This window comes from Phalacrocorax aristotelis, chromosome 13 (assembly GCF_949628215.1).
Source record: "Phalacrocorax aristotelis chromosome 13, bGulAri2.1, whole genome shotgun sequence".
Taxonomy (NCBI): domain Eukaryota; kingdom Metazoa; phylum Chordata; class Aves; order Suliformes; family Phalacrocoracidae; genus Phalacrocorax; species Phalacrocorax aristotelis.
The window spans coordinates 17,075,071-17,094,363 of record NC_134288.1 but is presented as its reverse complement, the minus strand read 5'-3'; the positions used below and the strand labels follow the sequence as shown (position 1 = coordinate 17,094,363).

General features: G+C 43.0%; 1 long non-coding RNA gene across 1 annotated transcript in view; it reads right to left on the bottom strand.

Annotated features, from left to right (window-relative positions):
• Window positions 1–1,171: 1,171 nt before the first annotated feature.
• Window positions 1,172–19,293, bottom strand: part of LOC142064138 (uncharacterized) — a 31,163-nt gene continuing 13,041 nt past the window's right edge. Inside the window, exons 3-5 of the long non-coding RNA XR_012663010.1 lie at window positions 19,042–19,133; window positions 8,333–17,943; window positions 1,172–2,733 (exon numbers count right to left, since the gene is read on the bottom strand). This is a non-coding gene — a long non-coding RNA (uncharacterized LOC142064138). The remainder of the gene's footprint in view (window positions 2,734–8,332; window positions 17,944–19,041; window positions 19,134–19,293) is intronic.

Below are 19,293 nucleotides of genomic sequence, written 5' to 3'. Positions count from 1 at the left end.
CCTGGAGGAGTTTACAGCCCCTGCAAGGTCAAAATCCAGTGAACTGGCAGAGAACACGAATGAGGTGACTAAAGAGAGATTTCACATTTGCTTTCACGTATCTGTTCTATTTGTTTCTTTCAAATTGAACATTAAACTGCCAGAAATTCTCCAAAACTGCTCTTCTCACCCCCCACTGAATCCCACCAGTTTGGAAACAGCGTTGTAGTCCGGAAGGCACGCGAGGGAGCGTGGACCTTCTACAGACACTCGATCAATCCTGAACCTAGTTTAGCCTGCAGCTGCGTTGTTGGGGCGCCCGAATGATACGCACGATTCCCGCACAGCGTTCAGAGACCCCTCCGAATCGCTGGGACGAGTAGCACAGGAGAAACCTCAGGGTGTTTCTTCATGTTAAATGGGAAGCCAAAGAAGGCAGCCGCTCTTTGCAGATCAAGTGCATAACTGGTGAAGAGAGAAGAAAACACAAGGGCTGACCATCCCCTATTATCACTTCATTGCATCTTATTTGTGTTACACGAGCGTTTGGTGGCACCAAGCAGGATCCATGGCTTCACCGAACAAGGTGCTGAACAAATACAAGAGCCAGCCTGTCTCCTAAAAACCTTGCAAAATAACTGTAAGATGGCAAACGACCGAGACCGTATGGACGTGCAAAGCAACGGTAGGAGGCAGGAATCGGCGCAGCACTTCAGCATGACATGAGTTCTGATCTGCTTATGAGTTGAATGGATTCAGGCTACAGTTGATAAGCTTATCTTGAAGTAAGACAGAAGTTCTGCTGCTGAAATTCCTACCGTTTCACTGTCATTATACAGCTGAAAGTCAAGAACTGTCAAATTACATGAATAATATCTATCCATACTTAATACAGCGAACTGTTGACAATCGCCTCTCATCCTTCCCTTCAGTGCATGAGCCCCACGAAACAGTTAGGAATGATCAGACTGAATGTAGGCACATCTGTGGCCACATAACCACGCTCCAGATAAGAAACTCGCTGTGTCTAAAATGGAGAAAAAGAGGAGATAGCAGCAAGCACAAAAAACCAGAGAGATAATTCTTCCTGGACCACAGCAAGGAAAAATGTTGGCGATTGTGCTGACACGACTGACGTTACAAATACGAGGCTAAGGATAATGCAGACTAGACTTTTTTCCCCTCTCCCCGTTTAGAAACAATCACATTATATCTTCTTATAAGATATGAGAGAGATTGTTATCTCGCATAATGAAAACCAAATGACAGGCAGATAAACTTAGTAGCTGTTTATAAAGTCTTGTACAGTATTCTCAATGGTATACAGATAAGGAAATCACATAATTGAAATGGCTACAAACAGCATTAAAAAGGCATCTAAGAAGAAAATGAGGAGATCAAATGCAGAAGGCAGACAAATTTTAGGTTACTGATGGAGGCGTTCTCGTTAGGCAGTTTGATTTTGCACGGGAGTTGAGCACCTCCTCCTCCTCTTGGCACGTGTTGCCTGAACTCCCAGCCCCAGTGCCCTCCTTCGGCGACCCCCATCATCCTCACCCAGCTCAGACGACTCGAGGCTCGATGATGTGGCTCCTGGAGCCACCCCGGCTTTGCCTTTTAGTCAAAACTCTTTGCCCTTTAATGTCTTCAAGGATATCTTTGCTTGAGTGTCTTCAGAAGGAGCAGAGGGAAGGCACTCGCTGCTGCAGACTGTTCTCTTCAGAAGTTTGAAAAATCCAAGTCCTTCCCTATCTAAAAAAGCAGCAATATGTTTTCTTAACTTTCTCCAGTACAGAAATACCAGAGAAGCATTTTTGACTGTAGGTGGAACGACAGCACGAGAGTTTCTGCTTTGAGGCAGATCTAAGCTGCAAATGCATTGTTCCTGTGAGATTTGCCAGAGTTCTGAGCCCTCACAGCCGAACGCGGACCGAAGGCAGAGGACCCGTGTCGCGTGCTCCAGAGCGACATCGCGAAGGAGCTGATTTCAGGTCAAAGTGGCAGTCCTTATGCTGCAGTAATCTCTAATTAGAGAAGAAAAAAAGAATTCGGCTGGACAAATGAGCCAAAATCAGAAGAATCTTGAACAAACATCTCAAGCATTAATCATTTATGTAGAAAGAAGAAGAAAATCATCAAAATAATTGAGCAATTGCAGACAAATACCACGATGCCTTGTATTGCCAAAAACTCATCATTGGAAATGTATACGTCTGATTTCCAGGTTTATTAATGAAACAAAAAGGCATCTACAATAGATTAATAATACATCATATGGAATTCACACAGTCTATTTATAATAGAGATCAGTGACACCTATCAGCTCATATTAAGTCACATCATGCATATTTTGCCTCGTCTGCACTTTGTCAATCTCTGCTTCCCATTTCGTTGCTGTGGTAGCTGCATTTAACAGAAAAGTAACGCACAGACCAGCTGAAAGAAGCCATCGCAAAAAAAAAACCCTGAAAGAACGTTTCGAAGAACAGCGACGATCAGCCATATCGATCCGCTTCGATGGCGGTCGTGCTGCAACGCCTTTTGCTTTTTGCAGCCGTTTCATGAGCGAGTTCTGACGTTACAGCTGTTCAGCAGCTCTTTAGCTTACGGGTCGGCGTTAGGGTCATGCAGTGAATCAAGGTCACAGCGTCTGGGGCCAGAACTGGGGAAACCAACCTTCTGAGCCGGGGAAGCGAATTGTCTCCCATCCCCGACCTGTGTCCTGGTGGAAAACCGTGGGGTGAGGTGGGTTCTCTGAAAAGAAGGTTGTGTTTGAGTTCTTATAAACATCACCATTAAAACATAACCTGGGTTTAGAAGCATCCTTCAAAAACAGCATAAATAAGTTATTTTGCAGAAGAATTGTTTACCAGAAGAAGAGATAGAAGTCTATAAATCAGTTCAGAGATCTGTAGGGAAAAAGTTGTTCGCTACCTCATCAGAAACGGGGTCTAAGGAAGCTGAAAAATCTGGGTTTTGCGTGCAGCTTTTAAAATATAATTAGTGATCTAACATAAATAGACGTCACTGGCTGTAGTAACGTCTGTGGCAAATAAATAACAGTCGAACACAATAAAACTCCCTGTAATGTACTCCGTTGTAATATTGATGGCAGCATATGGCAAACATCTGACAGCTGCTAAACAGATGTGGCAATTAGCGAACCTTATGGTCATGCTGTTAAGATTATTATGCAACACGTTCTCCAGTAAAATTAGATGACTTCCTACTTTCTGTAGCTTTACACATGTGGAGGGCTCGTCTAATGTCCCATTTAGGCAATACTGTTAGCTAATGTCTCCTAACCAATATTTTTTTAGTTGATGCCTCATAGAAGATTTAGACAAATCCAGAATTTAAACAAGAACACTATCAATTCAACTGTGTAGCAGATACTTCAATTATAATAGCTAATGGACAAATTGAGAGATAAAAAGACTTTTCTATCATGTTGAAATTCAATGAACAGTTTTCAATTAGGCTCCGAGTATAAAAGGGAAAAAAGAAAGATACTTTTCCTTGATGTTAACATTGCGGGAAAAGATGAGAGTAACTTTGCTTTTTCATTATACAGAAGAGGTGCATATAATGATGCATATTTAAATTATAAATCAGGTCACTATCTGCCAAATGAAAGCAATATCAATTAGAGCTAAGGTGGATCAGGCTTTAAAACTCCTTATATTTAATGACAAAAGTATGACTGTTACCCTCACCCAGCCAACAAAGGGATAATTTAAGGCAGTAAGAAATCAAAGTGTGATGTCACAAAAATAAGCCCTCACAGCTTTTTGGATAGTATTATTATAATTAATAGACTTCCAATGACTTTTCTTTTGCAGGTTATGGGCTTTCACAAAAGCATTTATTGCAGGCATAAAATATAAAACTCTAAAGAGTGGGTTTGACTAAGGTTGACTTGAGGGTCCTTAGCCTTTCTACTACAGTAATTCCTGTACAATAATAGTTTCATTTATAGGCTCAATTTATAACGTTGAATTTATGCCAGTTCATCCGATATCAATCATGATAATAGCATGATCTATTGTATGTCACTTGTGCTAATGCAAATTAAATATCGTTACATTACAAAAAAGCCCGATGTTAAAATAACATTAAGTGTGTAACTTTAACCCAAAAAATCAAGGATGAATTGGCGGTTTGGGGTGAGCAGATATACAGATAATAAAAGCAAAACCATGCATATCCTATATATAAAATTATATAAATGCTGAAAAAGGAAAAGCTAAGCAAAATACAAAATTGATTAAGGCTTGAGTAGCAAGATTAACACTGATTTTTTCCCCCTTCTTTGTAGTTAAGGTCGAGTAGCAAGCGCTTTATTATCTTTCTTTTTAACCACTGTGGTTTTCGGCCTCTGTCTTTGACACATCAGTATTAGGAATCGGGTTTTTAAAAAATTCAGATCTGCAAACGTAGTCCTTTGAATTCCCCTATGCCTTTGTAAATTGCGTAGTTGCACGGTTACCGATGTACGTACGCATTTGGGTATAAAACTATCCAGTTCACGCGTCAGTTGAAATTATTTGTAAGTACAGCTGGATAATGTAGTTCTGAGATTGAAGTGCACCCAAAGACTTTTTTGAAAACTAAAAAAAATGGATTTCTTCTTGTTATTTTTCGGGTTGAGTGTCCCTAGAGTCTGTGTTCGTTCTTGCAGGAGTGGCAGGGCACCCTATCTAGATCGAGTAAGGTACGTTTCTAGGCATAATTGCAGGAAATTTTCTGCATAAAATTTGAGACCATCTAAAATATTTGTGAAAACCTTCATGCTAAAAATTTTCTGCAGTTATAGGCAGAAGCGTTTATCAGCTCCGGCTCCAAGTATTAGCCATCGTTTACACGTTTTCTTCTTGAAACGGGGAGCGAGATCACTTCGCTTGAAAATGTCGCTTGTGATTTCTCCTGGCCGTGGGAGTTCTGCAGGTCCGATTAGATTTCGTGGTTGGAGGTTAGACCTGGGGATGGTTTTTTAAAAGCTACTTGCGATGGTAAAATATCGCCCGTCCTGTTGCAGCAGGATCTGCGGCGCGCTGTACTGTGCCTCCAGCAAAGCTCCTGCAGGCATTATTTTTATTACTCTGCGATGGTTGCACATACCTCCCTTCCGTTGTAACGACTTTTGTAATTGCATTTTGCAATCATTAGCATGCCCACCTGTTTATTGATGGCTATTAAACCATCAGGAGATGCTACTGCTTCCCTTTACTGACAGGGAAACGAAGCACGGGGGGCCCACGTCACACAGAAAGCGGCTGTGGAAAACAAAAAGCGACCAGGAACCCCCCAGATCCCAGTGAAGGCAGTGTGCCTCTCGTCTTTCCGGGAACCTTTGTGGGAAAAAAAGCGAATAATTTTTCAAGTAGTGGCTGCTCCAGTTAAGCTGAGATTGGCTCATGTTTTCATGGGGTACCTTCCCCTCCTTCCTGACACCGGGAGGGAAGAAAACACAAACCGAAGTCCTTGCAATGTGCTCCGCAGCACGTTATATTTGGGTGCGGCACGGCTTTGCCCATTGACCACGTGTTGCGTAATTCCCTGCGCTCCTTCCAGGTGTTTAGAAGAAGCTCAGAAGATCAAACCGAGCAAGAGGCTTTGCACATCTTCTCTTACACAACAGACTGCTCTGCGACGGCATATTCATTATTTCACATTTTTCCTCCTTCAAATGGCGGCACTGCTTGTTTCAGAAGCAGAACTGACACTCTTCACCCTTCATTGCTGCAGATGTTAGAGGTATTCTTTAATGTTGGAAGGAAACACAAACCTCCTAGTGGAGATCTTGGCAGCTAAGTGAAAGGAAAATAGATAGTTTTAAAATATATTTATAGGTCTTTTAACATATATGTGCTCTGACAGTGATTTGCGAGTTCAAAAAGTCTATTATTAAATTTGTTTTAAAATCTCTGTTTATGAAGTCTCATATGCTGCTTTTGTTACCTACTTTATGTATTAAAATGCCGGGCTTTCAGTTGTATTTGAACATACTTCAGCCTACTTCCGTGTACATTTTGAAAATTTTATCCAAAGTTAAAATAAACTCGGTGCTTGTGCTGAATTTCGCTCTGCCGCAAGTTGAAGCCAAGGGTTTAACAGCTTTCACAAAGGTCTTAGATGTTCATTTACATTTATCTATAAGTAGTTTTAAGTCTGTACGTCCACAACATAACAATTCTCCAGATGATAAGGCGACCAGTGGACGATACACACACGTACTCTTCCACTTGGTCTCTACCTCTGATTAACTTCAAAGAAGCGAGCGAATCTCTGCTCACATTATGAAAGTTCAAACATGCAGAAATACCTGCCAGGTTAGGAACGCAGGTATGAAGAAACCTTGCTTCCAGCTTCTGCCCAGTGCAACAAGTTTCATATTAGATAGTGATGGAATAAACCAGTTGCAAGATTTTTTGTTGTGGCTTTCCCTCTGAGAGCAGCATTGGCCAGTGTCGTGTACAAGGAACTTGAACCACGCACCTGGTTCCAGATGGGAATTCTGCTGAGGTAGCACACCGGCACGGTACCTTAGAAAATGCAATGTTTCCGAGGTAACTTCACGTTCCAGAGGAGGCTGACACACCAAATCAAACTCTTCTAAATAAATCCTGTGTTTTCCATTAATTACTCCGTCTGTGCATAATTTATGAAGTTAATTTAACCCCCTTTTTCTGTTCATAGATTGCCCTTGAACAGTTTTTAGTTTTCTCTTTGAAATTATTAACCAGGTACTTTTACGACTAATTTTTAGGACCACATTCCCCGCGGTGCTAAGCTGTTCGAGTCCGCCTGCCGCCGCGAGCGAGGGGCCTCTCTACTGCTGTATAGGTGTGGCGGGGCTGGGGGTTTGCCTGTCACTCGTACACTTCAAGAAAGGGTGAGGAGACGCGGCAGAGCTTCATCACGCCTAGTTCTCTACCACAGAGGACCCTCTAACAACTCTAAACTTGCACGACGATCCAGCAGCAGAGGCGGACACGAAGCTGGCTTGTGACCCGGCAGCTGGCTGGTTGAGGGTCTCCCGTTTGCCGGAGGGGAACTGGGAATCCTGCCCTGTGTCTGCAGATCGATGCCAACAGCTCGCTGAGGGTATTTGACCTGAAATACAAGCAGAAGGCATCCTCTGCAATAACCTCCTTGAAATGCTGCATTGCTGTAATTAAAAATCAGGGCTTATGGTACTGAAAATGCCACGAAATGTGGCAATAGCCGTGTGACAGTGCTCGTTTTCCTATCTGACAAGAGGGTCAGGAACTCTTCTTTAAGTAGTCGATAGAAAACTCAGAGGGAGCAGCAACTGAGTAACTGTCCAAAACTCTTAGGGAGGTCATAGATATATATTTCCTCAGCTTTCATATTTAGGTTGGTAGAAGCAGCGAATGCACTCACAACTAATTCCATTCATTGGGAAATAAGAACAGAAAGAAGATGGAATGGAAAAGAGCAGCATCAAAAGTGCCAGCACCAGGAAGATATAAAACCAAATCAGTATTCAAATTACATGCATGTCTCAATTTTGCTTTGTTATTGTGTCACTATTTTGAAAAGCCCAAATTATGCTCATAAAAACTTAAGCTATCCATACATATGTATGAAAGTATTCAGCTTCAGCAAGGTTGATACAGACAAATCTGGTAGTAGGTTTCTTTTCAGGTTGTGAGAAGCAAATAATAATCAAGTGTAGTTGAGTTGGGTGAGATATTGGAGTCCTGGAACCACCTCCTTTGTCTTGTTCTTCTCCGAGAGACATGGAAGAGTACGAGTGCATTTCGCTGTTCCTTCGGGGGCTCATTCCAGTGTTCAGGGAAGATGGTGGCAAATTGTCATTGAATTCAACGCATGGGACCGAAGTCTCCGTTCATATCCTGCTATAATAATTCGTGCCTGCCCACAGCGCACAACGTACGTACCTCAGGAACTCGAAGACTGAGTAGGTCATGTAGGACGGCTTTTACGGATGAGAAATTGCACACGTTAATGTTATAATGGATATTTTGTAAGGTATGACGTAAGCCCCATCTCTCGTTACCTAGTGTGTCTGGGCTCTGCTGGGTGCCTCTGGGTGCAGATTTCTCAGAGCCATGGCCTCCAGTTGCCATCTCATTTAGGGCAGCTCACGCTATCCTCCCATCTTGAGCCTAGAACCTGAGTTGCGTTTACAGGGATTTAACAGATCTGAGTAGATCTGGCGTGTTAAATCAGTGTAAATCTCTTTAAGGCTATAAAATTAGTAACCAGAGATTCAAAACTGTCATATTTGTGCAGTTAAAAGGTATTTTAGAGAAATGACCTCTTAAAAACTTTCTTCATGTACGTAAAGATGTGTTCATCTTACCTGATACATAATCGTCTTCCAAACAGAGATGCTTCTCGCAGGCCAGTTGAAGAGCGGGGGGACGGTCCACCCCCTTGGTCTCCTCAGAAGCCCTTCTAACATTTCAGTGTTCTCTAGATCTTCAACCTACAAAACAGTTGTATCACATCATCTCTGAAGCATCTTACTCCTATTTACCCCAGGCATTTGCCAACAGGGCGCCTGCCCAGAGAACGCTATTTTATTACGTGCTCATTTTTCAAATAGTTCCCATTTACGTATGATCATTGTGATTGTGCTACAAAGTCTTAAAATCCAGATGCACCAAGACTTTCCCTTCGTGCGCAGGTAGAAATCTGTGCTCCTGACTTGGTTATAAACCGGCTCTCGTAGCGTGATTTCCTATCAGCACTACATCCCTCACAAAGACCAGTTAGAATTTCTCGGTATTTACTTTATTACGTCCAGGACTCGAATCTTTTGCCTGACACAACTTCTGCTCAGTGAGTAACGTTTTTATATATTTTTGGTTTATTTTTGTGTGCTAGTTCGCAGGACACCGAGCCGCAGATCAAGATCTCACCGAGCTGTACAAACACAGATCATACTGACAGCGCCTGCCCCAGAGAGCAATATTTTAGAAAGGATTTTATAAAAATAGAATTAAAGTTTACCAGAAGGCCCGAGAAGGCAGCCCATTTATGCACCTGCAGCAGTTACATTTTGGCGGCCTGCTCCCGGGGTGTACATACATTTGCAGAACTTCCTCGCTGTGATGGAGAATAAGCCACCCATCCGCCTTGTCACCTCAAAACCGCTCACCTTGGAATATAAAGTGCGAGGGTATAATGTGACACTATTTAGCCATTCTGTAGCCCTTTACAGCTTCCGAGGACTATAAACCATTCACTGAGTAATCCTCGCAGCACCCCCGCGAGGAAGGCAAGCTTCCTCTGCCACGTACATCTTCTGGCGAGGCAGGGTCTCCCCTGCAGCGTTACCGCCCAGCACCTTCTCCACAAGATCTCACCTTGAAGAAAGGGGCTGGGTTTTTTCTTCTTTATTAGGATATTCACCTTAAACCTCTCATTCCATAAAAATGGGAAAAGGTTATTCACAGGGAAACGTGTTATGGGCAGCCTAAAACACTGGCTGAAATGTGCCTGTTTATTTATGTCGATAAGAAAAAATGATGGGAGCATACGCCACGGAAAATAAAAAGTAAGAAACAGGCGCAGATTAAGATGACTAGAAATAATACGTCAGTGATTCCCGTGTCACCAAAACCCAGAAGACTGATGATCTGTATGACTGAGGGGAAGCAAGTGGGTGTTGAGAGCAGAAAAGGGCTGTCAGCCATGAAGACAACGTTACAAGGACCCACGCTTTAGATTTTCAAAGCCGAGTAAAGCAGTAAATTGCACAGTGCTAAATGAAATCTGTAGAATTTGCAGGTATCTCGAGTCAAAATTGCATATGGGGAGAGATCTCACGTAAAACATAGTGTGGCACAGAGGGTTCACCATGGACAGCATCAGGTTGAGGTGACAGATGCTGAAGGCAACTGAATAGCAAATCTCCAAATTAAGATGCCTTCGCTGTTTACTTTTCCCATCCCAGCTGACCGGATGAGCTCGTAGAACCACAGAATCAACTCGTAACTGGGGGTTTGAGTCTGACCCCCGTAATCCGCTTTAACAGAAGCAAGTAAAGAAAAACAGAAAAGAAGATGAGATACTGGAGCTGACCGACTCCACCTTGTGCACCTTCACTTCAACTCTGTTCTTACAACATCGCCAGTTTTAAATGCATTCAGTGATGTGGCTGATAGTAAACGTGGACGAGTGGAGGTCATCTGCCTCTAATTTGAACACGATAGTGCCACACGTGGCGAGTGGTGAATAGACGGCCTCACCTGTGGTTTTACCTGTCACTGCATCGGGACTCCTCGGTCCCCTCTTCCTGCAGACCCCGTAAGGGTCTTACCCGCGCTCTCTCTCACCGACGAAAGGCAAAGGCCTCACAGCTCCTCACTCTTCTTTCTCCTTCCTTCAGAAGATCCATTTCTGTTGAAACTACTCGGAGAAGGTGCCCAGCCTTTGAAAGCCAGGGTGACGGTCTGTTTGAGAGCTCTGAATCCAGTTTGTACAAGTCAAGGAAAATCGGCAGAAATTTATAAAACCAGTAACAAGTTTACTAAATGAATACATTCAACCGCTTTCCCTAACTTTTATAACTGAATTGTCTTAGACTACAGCCCCAGTTCTGATTAGAGACTTACAATATAAATGTTCAATACTAACAACCATAATAAAAATGCGCAGCGTGGCTCCACCCTTTCCTTCAGGAAAATATTATTCCACTGAAAGATTGCAAAGTAGCCCCAATTTTAAGTGCCTCTGCTTCAATCTTCAGTATATTTTGTAGGAAGATTAGAATATTCTCCCCTGTTCTGTGATGAATTAACTGTGTCTGGTCATATTTTTTGAGGGGGGCAGGGGGAATTACCATATCGCTATATGCACAAGAGATCAAATGTATGATTAAAAATATTTATAATACTGATGTGGAAAAGAATGATATGTTAAACAGATAAGCTTATAATAATGCATGTCTCACCCATAAAATTTAATTTATCCCTTGGGCAGGGCATAAACTTTGCTCAAGAACAACATGTTTTCCATCTATAGATTGCAGAGCTAAACTGCTTAATTTTACAGCAAATTGATCACTGCTGTAATATTTCAGGAGCAAAATGATCCTCAACAGTCAGTTCAGTTTCAAAAGCCAAAATTTATAGTTCTGTTTCTGATTTAGCGATAAGGTTTTTTAACATATTGGGCATTTCATCACTTTCTATCGGGAGTCAGCGTTGAACCAACAAAGAAATATTTTTTGAAATCAACAACAACAACAATTAAAAAAAGGAACATAAATAATATACATCCAACTGACAGAAGAGTTTAATACTCCCTTCAGACTGGTGGGGAATTACTCAGGTTCCTGTCCTTGTAAACACGTGTCCTGGCCCGGACAGATGTGCTCCACCGCCGCACGGCTGGAATCGCCCACGCTCCAGAGCCCGACCGCCTTCCTGAGTGCTAAGGAAACTATTTCATTTCTTTTCCCAAGTGGCTAAACTTCATTTTACCCAATGCAAATAAAATTTAGTAGATCTGAAGTTATCTGACACTTTTGATATGTTTAAAATAAATGTAGAGAGATTTAATGATGTGAAAGTTCATGACTCAGTAAAGATTGCTCCCTAGCTGGGGTCTGAGGATAGACACCTATAAAATCAAATTATTATAATCACAGGAGTCATGAGAAAAAAGTAGGCCCTGCTGAGCTCTATTCACTGAGTTTCTGCATTCATTATACTCCTCCTAGTTATGAAACAAAGGGACGAGGTAGGCTGAAATCTCAGAAGGTTTTATCAAGTCATTCTCTGCAGCAGCGTTTTGTGATTACTACAGTGAATTTTTAGAACTCCGGTTCACGTGCTGAGAGAAGAGGAGAAAGGCATGGCTCCTCCGTTACCTCAGCACGGTGGTGAATGCACATTTTTGAGCAATAACCCCCAAAATTATGGACCCTGGAAAAATAAGAGTAAATGCATGGATTAGCTTAGTTACATTTATCAGGGGCCGTTACTCAGCTACCTCTGGAGTAAGTTACTGGGAAAAATACCTAAGCTAAAGGTATTTCACATGACGCAAAGGTCAGATTTTAAAAGGCTAACTCCCACTGACTTGTGTGGTGTGTGATTTAGGAGAGGAAAAGCTTTAAAAATCCTCCTTAAACATACATACATCCCCCATCCATTTTGACACCTGATCAGGGATAGGCTGTGGTTATATTTGTTGAGTGGCACACATTTACACACAAGAGAACACATATATGGCTGTTTTATGATCAAGAAGATTATTTCCCAAAGCTGCTATTGCCTTTATGCATATATCTGCCCACTGACCTGGGACACAATGAATGGAGACGCAGTAATTAGGCCATTTGCTTGGGCCTGATATTTCTTTGGAGGCTTAAAGGGTAAAATGTCTCCGCGCACAGTGCAGAGTGTGATGGTATGGTTATCATGTTTGTGCTTTGTAATAAAAATGAGAAAGGAAAGGATCAAATGCCAACATTTTTTTTTTGTGAGGAAAACAATAATTATGGGTGCATATTTCACCTGCAATTATTTACAACTGGAGTTTAGATCAGGGAGATGTCTAAATCCTTGATGGAAGCTCGCAGTCGGCAACGCAGACGCTTTGTCTGGCCACAGGCTGTTTGGCTCGGTGGGATTATGCCGGGAAAGAAGATGCCAAGCGCTCTGGCTCCCTTTACAAACTGAGGCAGAAGATTTCAGCTACCGGCTGAACTGATTTAAATGCACATGTTCTCCTTCAGTCAGTTACATCCATTAGTTGGCTGAGGATGTAAACCCTCCCCATGTTTCTGCTAATAAGCACTTACACAGATCATTTAGAAACACGAGTCCATACTCTCAACTTCTGCAGTTTTACTGAGAACAGTGGAGAAAAGGTGATTTATGTTAGCCAATATTTCAAAGGCATTTTCTAAGGCTCAAAATTCAGCTTTGGAAATACAGGCAAGATTTCTAACAGAAGAACGCACTGGACGCTGTCAATCTTCCTTTAATTACAGAGTTGAGTATCGGAAATCCTTTACCAATCAGTTGCAATTAAAGAAGAACTGTCTGTGGACAATTTAGTGGATTTGCTTTCCTTCGCACTTCTTTCTCGGGTGGTTTTCACATGAAATCCCTTCTTCAGGTTTTCAGTTTTACAGTTGTGCTCGGAGACCTGATAAGCTCTCCTGGAACTAGGCGCTGTAGGAAACCACAGCAAGGCCAGCTCCAGCATGAGCGAGTGTAAAACCTGGGCTGGGTTCAAAGTAACTCCGCGTCCACATGCTCGGAATTGTCCATTTCCAAGTAGCCTGACAAAAAAACCCCACGAACACGTCGGTGGTCATGAATCACGTACTGTAATTATGCTTGCCAGTGGAGGTCCAGCAAATGCACTTGTAACGTCTGTGTCTGCACCCAAATCTCAGGGTGAAAATCAGGTGAAATTGCTGTGTATCGAGCCCACAGTGTGAAATATAAAATGCGTATCAAGCCCAGACTTAGGAAAGCGGGTTCACGTTTGTTTAGTAAGTTTGCAAACCTGAAGCGCACCTTTCGGTGAAGCAGATCGCGGTTCTGAAAGCGCCACCCCAAACCTAGTCTCCTATCAGAGATGTTTGCTGTGTTGTGCCGGCAGTAAGCACAGGGTTAGCTCCCCTTCCCCTTTGCCCTCTTTCATGCTTCTGTGCATTTCTTGGCTTCCTCAGTTCCCTCCCGCTGTATTTCAGGCTGTGCGCTTTCCCGGTGTGAAACGCTCTCTGCCTGTTTCTCTCTTATTATTCCCTCTACACTTTCTTCGTTACCTGCTCTGTCTCCTGTTATTTCTCCCATGTCATCAAACCCTGACTCCGTACAGTCTGCCGGTTAGCCCACGTCTGTCAGCCCATCCGCCAGCGTCCCGAGGAGCGACGGCGGGCGGCAGCGCGTGGACGCGCCGCTGCCAGTGAAGCGGTGGGATGTGGCTTAGATTTCCGAGAGGCAAAACTTTCAGCGAGAAGCAGGTACAATTAGCAACGAACGAAACAGACTGAATTCAAAGAGAAGCCGTTTCGAAATCACAGCTGAGTGCACAGAACTTCCCTGCGTTTCAGTCAGGCCGTGATGGACACGGACCTCCTGTGCATGCAGAGTAAAAAAGCCTGACACAGGTATTTCCAGGAAACAAAGAGTATTCACGGTGTAATCTGATATTACATACCTGCAAGTGAGTAATGCAAATAAAGCTGCTTCCGTACTTGTTACAGGGAAAAGAATATGATTTTTGTATAAAACACGCATTGCATTCTTTTGTGGAATATAAAAGTATGCATTATTCAAAATTCAAATATTAATGATCACATAAATATTTTATGATCTTGGCTATTACTTTCAGAACAAACATTTTAATTTTAAGATGTCATATTTGTAAAAGCTGTATTTTGAGTAAGAAAGAGAGAGAGAAAGCAAGAGGCAGACCCTTTTAAAGGTGTCTCGGTGTCTTGCCACGGTATCTGTGCTTAGCAAATACGCAGCACGTTTAAGTTTCTTCTAGCTCTACAATGTTCGCCTGCTTAAACATTTACAATGCTACTATTGAAAAAAAAAAAAGTATAGGAAGAAATAAAAAGTGTGTGTTTGGATGAACTGCGGATGTCTGAAAGCGCGTGCCAGTAGGTAGAATTAGATTTACGGGGCTGGGTTTATGTGTGTCAGCTTTAGAGCAAACTTCAAGGGTATGTTTGACCAGAGCGGTGGGATTATAAGAGTTGCCTATAAAACGATATCCTCCTATCACTACATCTTTGCTGAGGGACGTTTCCAAATTAATCAGAAAGGAAAGCAAAATAATAAATTGTAAAATATTAAGCACAAATGAGACTTTTGACTTGTCTAGACAGTCTGGATCAGATTTTCAAAGGAAAGGTATAAGAAAATTTTATTCATGCCAAAAGTCAGCTTTTGTATATGCAAATGGATAGTTCTTGCAAATGTTGCAAGTGGATTTCCAGATATTATTTCAGAATCAGCCTGCCAGATCTGAATGAGCTGGATTTTCCAAGAACTCAACACATGCCCTCACAGCCAGCTTCCCAGAGGCACTCAGCAGCGGTGTCGCAGCGGGGTGGGATCTGTGAAGCACTTTGAAAAAGCCGCCTCTTATTTAATTAAATAGAAAAAAAGTGCTTACGGACGTCTCGAGTTCATTGTGAGTAACCAACTTACAGAATCTGGCCCTAAGGTGTTTTGAAAATTTGCAGCGTTAAGTCTTATATCTGTTAGTATTGGTTGGTCCCGACGAGCTGCCAGGGCTACCCGAGGAACGAGAGCGCCCTGCAGATCTTTGTGGTGGGCATCTGAGCCCTCGGAGGGTCCGGTGAGGATCACTCCGTTGCTTTCTTGGTAGAGACCCAACCGCACCAATGGCGTGGCAGAGAGAAAGACCAGCCTAGTATTCCTCCTGGAAGGCCTTTAATCGTTCTCATCGCTCTTGGCTTCTGCTGGAGTGTGTGGGGGTACCACAGGCTGCAGTGCGAGCGGGGGCACGCTCCCCCCCACATTATCCAGCAGCTGCTCTGTGTTTCATCCTTGAGGTCCTGTGCCTGGTCCCAAGGAGCCGGAGCCCTGGGCAAGGAGCTGCTTGGGCCTTTCTACCTCTCTCGGTTCTGCGTAACACAGCGCAAAGTTTGTTAGCGTGGGCGACACCGACGCATTGGCCTCTGCCCTCTGTCTTGTTTACTCACTTGTAAAAACACAATCCGCAGTGTCAGTTTATTTTTAGAACTATTTACGCTTCAAAAGCTTGTTTTACTATGGCTTTCTTGATCAGCATTCATTTGTTTGCACCTGTAGCATCACCGTCTCCTCGCGGTAGGATACAGCGTTCTCCAAGAGGAAGAAGCCATTTCAAGGAGCTTAGCGGAAGCTCTGATTTTCAAAAGATTTGGGATTTGGTTGGATGTGTAAAAGAATATCTAATTAGTGCACATATCTGTCACTGTGATAAACAGGGATAGTTACAATCATTTGTATGCACAGAGGCAAGAAGTCACTTCTAATGCCGTTAAAAATATTGAAACGTCAATGTCAGGAAGGTTTCCACAGGGGCCGGGGGACTATTTCAGAAACAAGGTGCCTGGAGAAAGATGTACTGGAGTAAGGTTTTATGGCAGCCTATGCGTATAGATACCGCTCGCACTTTGGTGACCATGGCCATCGCAACAGGCTGGGTGTTGGGCACAGAGGTCTGCCGCTGGCAGTGCAGAGCTGGAACGAGCCCGGGAGCGGTGGGAGGCTCCTGCAGGTGCCCCGTGGGCTCCGTGTCTTCTCTTCACATTCCTCCTGCCTCGCTCTTTTTGGGTGAAGTTCGATCCCCTGCACAATGGGGGTAGGCCCTGAGCTCCACAGGCCCCCAGACAACGTTTGGTTTGCGTCGGGCGAGCACGCAGGCCGCACCCAGGTGGCGGACGCCTACGACCGAGGCAAATGCTCATCCTTTCAGTTCTCGCCTGATGTCATGGAGAAATAATTTTCCTCATGCCAGCGTGCTTCTCTATGTCACGTTTGTGTTAATTGTGAGGTTTTCAATTGTTTGCTTATCCTTGTGGGCCTTCCTGTTTGTCCGTGCAGAGACCGTGTGCGTATTATGCCATATTTTATGTCACTGGGCAAGTTTCTGTTTCTTCAGCTTGCTTTACATTGTTTGCAAATTCTTGGCAGAAATCCGTATCAGCCAGCAACTGGTTAGCAGAATGAAGGAATGCTTCCTGTATTTGCCCTGCAGAGAAGTGTTGGCTAGTGTCCTTATAAAAAGAGCGACCAGCATACCGATAGCAGGAGCTTTTTATTGCTTAACACCGCCTGGGTAAAACTAGACTTCAATCATGGGGGAATAATTCTTTAGCCAGTGGGGCTGACTTCTTGTTCGTGCTGTTAGCATCTGAAACTGCTGCGGACCAAATGGTGCTCAACAGGGTCACACCTCAAGGATGCAATTCATTTTCCCTATAATTGCTGTTCTGTTCTCAGAGCCCGGACGGTCTCTTTAAACGACAGTTTATCCGCAGGGTCAATAAAACCACTCAAAACGGGTGAAGAAACTTGGCGTGACCACAGGCAGGATGGGGGAACTACTGCGCTCCTGGCGTGTCGCTTCCTATTAGCAGCTCTTTGGTGGAGACAGTATTTAACGCCAAACCTACCTGGCAGAGGAGGATGGCGAGAGGAGGACAGCGGTCACCAGATACGGCAACTGATTTACAAGCCTGAAGTTGGGACTGGGCTTGCCATAATCTGGTGCCCAAACTGGCAGCCTGGTCTGCTCAACTCTAGTCGGGGAAATTGCAAGTTCGGGAGCATTTCTGACAGTGTTCCAGCCCCGAATGACAGAAGCTGGCAGGGAGCGGCTGCTGCTGGGAGCTTTTGCTCACATCCAAATCAGAAGCAAGAAATAAAGTCCTTCCAGTTGTGAATCTCTTGCAAAATCAAAATCCTCCAGGGTGCGTTTTGGTCTGGTCACTCGGACCTGACTTACATATAAATTGAAAAGTATTTGAGACTGAATATCAGGTTTTGACCCTTCCGATGTCCCTCTAATTCTGACGCCGTTGGCTTCCTCCAGATGAGGGTTATGCGATACATCGCTTTCCTCTGCGGCAGGCAGCGTACCTTTTACCTTTGCATTTCCATCTCCTGTAATTCCTTCTGATACATTTCACCACACGATCTTCAGATAGGATTTGTATTTGCTCTTGGGCTGTTTCTACTGTCCTACATATGTCAGTAACTTTTTGCAGAGTCAGACAATCTTCCCTGAAGAATTTTCTATTGTCATCACTTCTGAGCCCCACTACAGTTGCTGCCCCTGTTAATTCCCTTAAAAAGATATTCAGTTCTGTGTCACCAGCAGGTCTGTATCGCACTGGCTGTCCTCCACGAGCTGCTCAGAGCTTCCTCTGGCACACTATAGCAAATACATTTTCTGGACATAAAAATCATACGACTCCTTGGGTGATAAAACACATACATAAATAGAGATATTAAAATCTTAATCCATTATTGTCTGGTTATTTGTGTACTCCTATGGAGATACTCTTTGTTAAACATTGTAAATACCAAGCATTTGATGTAATAGCTGTTATTTTCCTTACTCCTCAGAATCCATACATGCCTTGCATCCTTTATACATTTCTATGTACCTGCTTTTTCAGCCTAGAATTGCAACACAGTACATTATAGAAGAGAGATTTTCGTAGGCACAAATGGGAATTAAGTGTCCAATTCAATTGACTTTTAATTGCAGTTGAACAACTATAAAGCCTTTGAAGGACTCTGCTACACTGAACCTCTTAATTTAGCCTGAACCTGTTTGTTCATGAAAATCCCAACTCCTAGGCAGCAGTAGGGCAAGGTTTCCTTTTGCTCCAGTGGCCACATTATCATTCCCAAAACCTCCAATGCGTTTGGTCTTAGTAAAGTTCAGAGCTGGCTGAGAAATGCACTTATTCTAATTTTTTACCTTATGGTCAAATAATATAGAAACATTATTACAGTTAGCAGGAAAACCAAATACTTCTCTCTGTTTTAGCAAATAAGTTGTATGTTTCATTCAAACATGATTTCCTGTTACTAAAAGTCTACCTGTTTTGTGGTGGGAGAGGACAAGTTCTTACCTAAAGTGGGGATATTTCAAGTACAAAAATATCTTTAACTTATTTCTTCAAATGATAGTTGTACACATTATACATACCTTAATAAAATGCGGTTGCTGATTAAAAAATTTATAGAAAGTTTGTAATTTTTCCAATTCTTTTTGATTTGTGATCTTCTCAATACGTACATAACTCTTTAATATACTAGAAAAACATCAAAACCAAACCTGTTACTGGTGAGGATTCAAAAAAGGGAAGTGTATTTTGCATGCTCCGGAGATGGAAAGGTGACTGATATTTTGGAGATTCTGGCTTAAGTCACAGAAGAACCCTAAAACAAGGATAAGGCAGAAACCCGTTTTTTCAACATTATCTCTCATTGTTCTTTCAAATCCTTCACAGCATTATTTTAAGACAGCTCCTCGATTGCTTTATTTCTATTAATTTGGTACCTGAGGTGGTGGAGTAGTGCTTGGTTTTCAGGTGCTGTGCTCAGTTCGTGGAAAAAAGGCAGCCCTCCTTGGGTTGATGGGATGTCTGGTGTCTGCACATGTACATCAAATGCATATTTTACTTTCTTCCTTTGTATTCCACATATACTGCAGCAGATAACACTAGACAAATGCACTTTCATTGACAAAGACTCACAGGATGCTTTGGGGTGGAAGGGATATTTGGTGATGGTATCTTGCATAGTTTGTCCC